The sequence below is a fragment of the Salvelinus namaycush genome, chromosome 13, assembly GCF_016432855.1.
Source record: "Salvelinus namaycush isolate Seneca chromosome 13, SaNama_1.0, whole genome shotgun sequence".
Taxonomy (NCBI): domain Eukaryota; kingdom Metazoa; phylum Chordata; class Actinopteri; order Salmoniformes; family Salmonidae; genus Salvelinus; species Salvelinus namaycush.
The window spans coordinates 44880206-44886205 of NC_052319.1; the positions used below are offsets into that span (position 1 = coordinate 44880206).

The 6000-nt window shown below is 39.7% G+C and overlaps 1 non-coding gene across 1 annotated transcript; it reads right to left on the bottom strand.

Annotated features, from left to right (window-relative positions):
- Positions 1–2330: 2330 nt before the first annotated feature.
- trnap-ugg lies at positions 2331–2407 on the bottom strand. The gene has a single exon. It is a non-coding gene; the product is annotated as a tRNA-Pro (tRNA).
- Between the last annotated feature and the right edge of the window lie 3593 nt (positions 2408–6000).

Consider the following 6000-nt stretch of genomic DNA (forward strand, 5'->3'; position numbering starts at 1 on the left):
GCTGTTGTCTGTCTGACATGAACAAATAGTATTACACAGATAATACTTCTGCTTTTATTGTGTCCATGTCTTCCCAACGAATATCACAGTCACTCTTTCAATAAACTTACAATATAACACAGTTCCAATAACCTTTAGTGTTTCATACTATACATATCTATATATATATATATCCCCTCTCACTATACTAAAAAGAGAACATCAAAGTCTTATATGGCTCTGGGATCAGAACTATATAAATCTATTTTTTGTTGTTGTCACATGCTCCGAATACAATAGGTGTAGTAGACCTTACAGTGAAATGCTAACATACAAGCCCTTAAAACCAAACATTGCAGTTTTAAGAAAATACCTTAAAAAAATAGATAAGAGATTAATCAAATGGCCAATCAAATGACTATTACATTGACCCCTCCCGATTTGTTTTGTACTGTACCCCCACACACTGACTCGGTACCGGTACCCCCTGTATATACAGTTGAAGTCGGAAGTTTACATACACCTTAGCCAAATACATTTCAACTCAGTTTTTCACAAATCCTGACATTTCATCCAAGTAAAAATTCCCTGTCTTAGGTCAGTTAGGATCATCACTTTATTTTGAAGGGGGTGAAATTTCAGCATAATAGTAGAGAGAATGATTTATTTCTTTCATCACATTTATTGCTTTCATCACATTCCCAGTGGGTCAGAAGTTCACATACACTCAATTAGTATTTGGTAGCATTGCCTTTAAATTGTTTAACTTGGGTCAAACGTTTCGGGTAGCCTTCCACAAGCGTCCTACAATAAGTTGGGTGAATTTTGGCCCATTCCTCCTGACAGAGCTGGTGTAACTGAGTCAGGTTTGTAGGCCTCCTTGCTCGCACACGCTTTTTCAGTTCTGACCACAGATTTTCTATAGGATTGAGGTCAGGGTTTTGTGATGGCCACTCCAATACTTTGACTTTGTTGTCCTTAAGCAATTTTGCCACAACTTTGTAAGTATGCTTGGGGTTTTTGTCCATTTGGAAGACACACAACTCTCGTACATACTCGGGAGAGGCGAAGGTCGAGAGCCATGCGTCCTCCGAAAACACGACCCTACCAAGCCTCACTGCTTCTTGACACACTGCTCGCTTAACCCAGAAGCCAGCCGCACCTGATGTGTCGTAGGAAACACAGTACAACTAGCAAACAAAGTCATCATGCGCCCGGCCCGCAACAAAGAGTGACTTAAGCGCTATGGGACAAGGACCTCCCGGCCGGCCAAACCCTCCCCTAACTCGGACGACGCTGGACCAATTTTGCGCCACCTCATGGGTCTCCCGGTCGTTGCACAGCCTGAAATCAAACCCGGGTCTGTAGTGATTTCTCTAGCACTGCAAGGCAGTGTCTTAGACCACTGCGCCACCCGGGAGACCTATCACTTAGCGGCTGAGCCATTGTTGCTCCGAGACGTATCCACTTCACAATAACAGCACTTACATTTGATCGGGTCAGCTCTAACAGAAATTTGACAAACTGACTTGTTGGAAAGGTGGCACTTTGAAAGTCACTGAACTCTTCAGTAAGGCCATTCTACTGCCATTGTTTGTCTATGGAGATTGCATGGCTGTGTGCTCGAATGTATACACCTGCCAGCAACGGGTGTGGCTGGCAGGTGTATACACCTGTTTGGTGTAGAAGCCAAGTTTGGGGCGGCAGCGTAGCCTAGTGGTTAGAGCGTTGGATTAGTAACTGAAAGTGTTGCAAGTTCAAATCCCCGAGCTGACAAGGTACAAATCTGTCGTTCTGCCACTGAACAAGGCAGTTAACCCACTGTTCCTAGGCCTTCATTGAAAATAAGAATTTGTTCTTAACTGACTTGCCTAGTTAAATAAAGGTTTTTTAAAAATTATAATTAAACGGGTGTGGCTGAATTAGACAAATCTACTAATTTCAAGGGGTGTTCACATAGTTTTGTATATATACTGTATACACTACCATTCAAAAGTTTGGGGTCACTTAGAAATGTTCTTGTTTTTGAAAGAAAAGCTAATTTTTTGTCCATTAAAATAACATCAAATTGATCAGAAATACAGTGTAGACATTGTTAATGACTATTGTAGCTGGATAAGGCTGCTTTTTAATGGAATATCTACATACAGTGGCTTGCGAAAGTATTCACCCCACTTGGCATTTTTCCTATTTTGTTTCCTTAGAACCTGGAATTAAAATAGATTTTTGGGGGGTTTGTATCATTTGATTTACACATTTAAGTCATTTTAGCAGACGCTCTTATCCAGAGCGACTTACAAATTGGAAAGTTCATACATATTCATCCTGGTCCCCCCGTGGGAATTGAACCCTGGTCCCCCCGTGGGAATTGAACCCACAACCCTGGCGTTCCAAGCGCCATGCTCTACCAACTGAGCCACACAGGACCACATGGTAGACAACATGCCTACCACTTTGAAGATGCTAAATATTTTTTATTCTGATACAAACAAGAAAGCTGAAAACTTGAGCATTCATAACTATTCACCCCCCAAAGTCAATACATTGTTGAACCACCTTTTGCAACAATTACAGCTGCAAGTCTCTTGGGGTATGTCTCTATAAACTTGGCACATCTAGCCACTGGGATTTTTGCCCATTCAAGCAAAAACTGCTTCAGCTTCTTCAAGATGGATGGGTTCCGCTGGTGTACAGCAATCTTTAAGTCATACCACAGATTCTCAATTGGATTGAGGTCTGGCCTTTGACTAGGCCATTCCAAGACATTTAAATGTTTCCCCTTAAACCACTTGAGTGCTGCTTTAGCAGTATGCTTAGGGTCATTGTCCTGCTGGAAGGTGAACCTTCGTCTCAGTCTCAAATCTCTGGAAGACTGAAACAGGTTTCCCTCAAAAATTTCCCCGTATTTAGCGCCATCCATCGTTCCTTCAATTCTGACCAGTTTCCCAGTCCATACCAATTATAAACATCCCCACAGCATGATGCTGCCACCACCATGCTTCAATGTGGGGATGGTGTTCTCGGGGTGATGAGAGGTGTTGGGTTTGCGCCAGACATAGCGTTTTTCTTGATGGCCAAAAAGCTACATTTTAGTCTCATCTGAACAGAGTACCTTTTTCCATATGTTTGGGGGAGTCTCACATGCCTTTTGGCGAACACCAAACATTTTTTCTTATTTTTTTCTTTAAGCAATGGCTTTTTTCTGGTCACTCTTCTGCAAAGCCCAGCTCTGTGGAGTGTTCGGCTTAAAGTGGTCCTATGGACAGACATTCCAATCTCTGCTGTGGAGCTTTGCAGCTCCTTCAGGGTTATCTTTGGTCTCTTTGTTGCCTCTCTGATTAATGCCCTCGTTGCCTGGTCCGTGAGTTTTGGTGGGCGGCCCTCTCTTGGCAGCTTTGTAGTGGTGCCATATTCTTTCCATTTTTTAATAATGGATTTAATGGTGCTTTGTGGGATGTTCCAAGTTTCTGATATTTTTTTATAACCGAACCCTGATCTGTACTTCTCCACAACTTTGTCCCTGACCTGTTTGGAGAGCTCCTTGATCTTCATGGTGCCCCTTGCTTAGTGGTGGTGCCCCTTTCTTAGTGGTGTTGCAGACTCTGGGGCCTTTCAGAACAGGTGTATATATACTGAAATCATCTGACAGATCATGTGTCACTTAGATTCCAGACAGGTGGACTTCATTTAACTAATAATGTGACTTCGGAAGGTAATTGGTAGCACCAGATCTTATTTAGGGGCTTCATAGCAAAGGGGTGAATACATATGCACGCACCACTTGTCCGTTTTCAAATTTTTCAAATTTTTTGAAACAAGTACTTTTTTTCATTTCACTTCACCAATGTGGACTATTTTGTGTATGTCCATTACATGGAATTAAAATTTTTATTAATTTAAATTACAGGTTGTAATGCAACAAAATAGGAAAAATGCCAAGGGGGATGAATACCTTTGCAAGGCACTGTAGGCTTACAGAGGCTCATTATCAGCAACCAGCACCCCTGTGTTCCAAAGGCACGTTGTGCTAGCTAATCCAAGTTGATCATTTTTAAAGGCTAATTGATCATTAGAAAACCCTTTTGCAATTGTGTTAGCACAGCTGAAAACTTTTGTTCTGATTAAAGAAGCAATAAAACTGGCCTTCTTTAGACTAGTCGGGTATCTGGAGAATCAGCATTAACAGTACTAATAACAGTACTGATAACAGTACCAATAGCAGTACTAATAACAGTACTAATAACAGTACTAATAACAGTACCAATAACAGTAATAATTACAGTACCAATAACAGTACTAATAACAGTACCAGTAACAGTACTAATACCAGTACCAATAACAGTACTAATAACAGTACCAATAACAGTACCAATAAAAGTTCCAATAACAGTACCAATTACAGTACCAATAGCAGTACTAATAACAGTACCGATAACAGTACCAATAGCAGTACTAATAACAGTACTAATAAGAGTACTAATAACAGTATCAATAACGGTAATAATAACAGTACCAATAACAGTACCAATAAAAGTTCCAATAACAGTACCAATTACAGTACCAATAACAGCACCAATAGCAGTACTAATAACAGTACTGATAACAGTACCAATAGCAGTACTAATAACAGTACTAATAAGATTACTAATAACAGTACTGATAACAGTACCAATAGCAGTACTAATAACAGTACTAATAAGAGTACTAATAACAGTACTGATAACAGTACCAATAGCAGTACTAATAACAGTACCAATAACAGTACTAATAACAGTACTAATAACAGTACTAATAACATCACTAATAACAGTACTAATAACAGTACTAATAACAGTACTAATAACATCACTAATAACAGTACTAATAACAGTACCAATAACATCAAGAGTTCTCATTCTAATTGTATGTGTTCTTTTGATATAATTTAACAGGCAGTGTTGTTGTTTTTTAAACACATGAATCACGACGTGAGTCATGTGTCCAACGGAGGAATTACCAGTCCCCCTGAGGGCCCTTCGGTAAACATGCAAAGTGATTTTCTTCACATGACTGCCTGTAAAAGGAAAACATATATGTTGGTAGGACAGTTACTCCAAATGGATTGAAGGACTGGTTTTCTGATCCACGCACGTACATTTTTTATTTTTTTAAGGGATCTCATATCTGTATTCCCAGTAATCTGAAATCCACAGATTAGGACCCAAGTTAATTTATTTCAATTGACTGATTTCCTTATTTGAACTGTAACTCAGTGCATTTAAAAAAAAAAAAGTTACATATTGTGTTAATTTTTTCGTTCAGTGTAACACGTCATTTTGGTAGTAGCAATCTGAATAATTTTAAACCCACTACCAACTCGCCTGCTGTTAATGCTACCAGGAAATTATGGAAATTACCGTCTTGGGACAGAGCCAGATGCTTATGCTTATTGGTTGCTTTGGTCAGGGTCACCAGGTGTAAAAAAATAAAGAAAACAATGTTTCAATGACCAGTCAAAACCCACCCACAAGGCTAGAAAACCTGCCCAAAATGAGTTTGCTGCAGAAAGACAGGACTTGCCACATTTATTCAATAGGTGTCTCCATAATGACAATTTAAATACAACTGGTAAAATTCCTTTAGCTTGTTCTCTGCATTTCTTCGTTATTGGTTCATCACACCAAATGAGTTAATCAGAACTATACTCAGCAAAAAAAGAAGCGTCCCCTTTTTCAGGACCCTGTCTTTCAAAGATAATTCGTAAATATCCAAATAACTTCACAGATCTTTATTGAAAAGGGTTTAAATACTGTTTCCCATGCTTGTTCAATGAACCATAAACAATTAATGAACATGCACCTGTGGAACGGTCGTTAAGACACTAACAGCTTAGAGACGGTAGGCAATTAAGGTCACAGTTATGAAAACTTAGGACACTAAAGAGGCCTTTCTACTGACTCTGAAAAACACCAAAAGAAAGATGCCTAGGGTCCCTGCTCATCTGCGTGAACGTGCCTTAGGCATGCTGCAAGGAGGCATGAG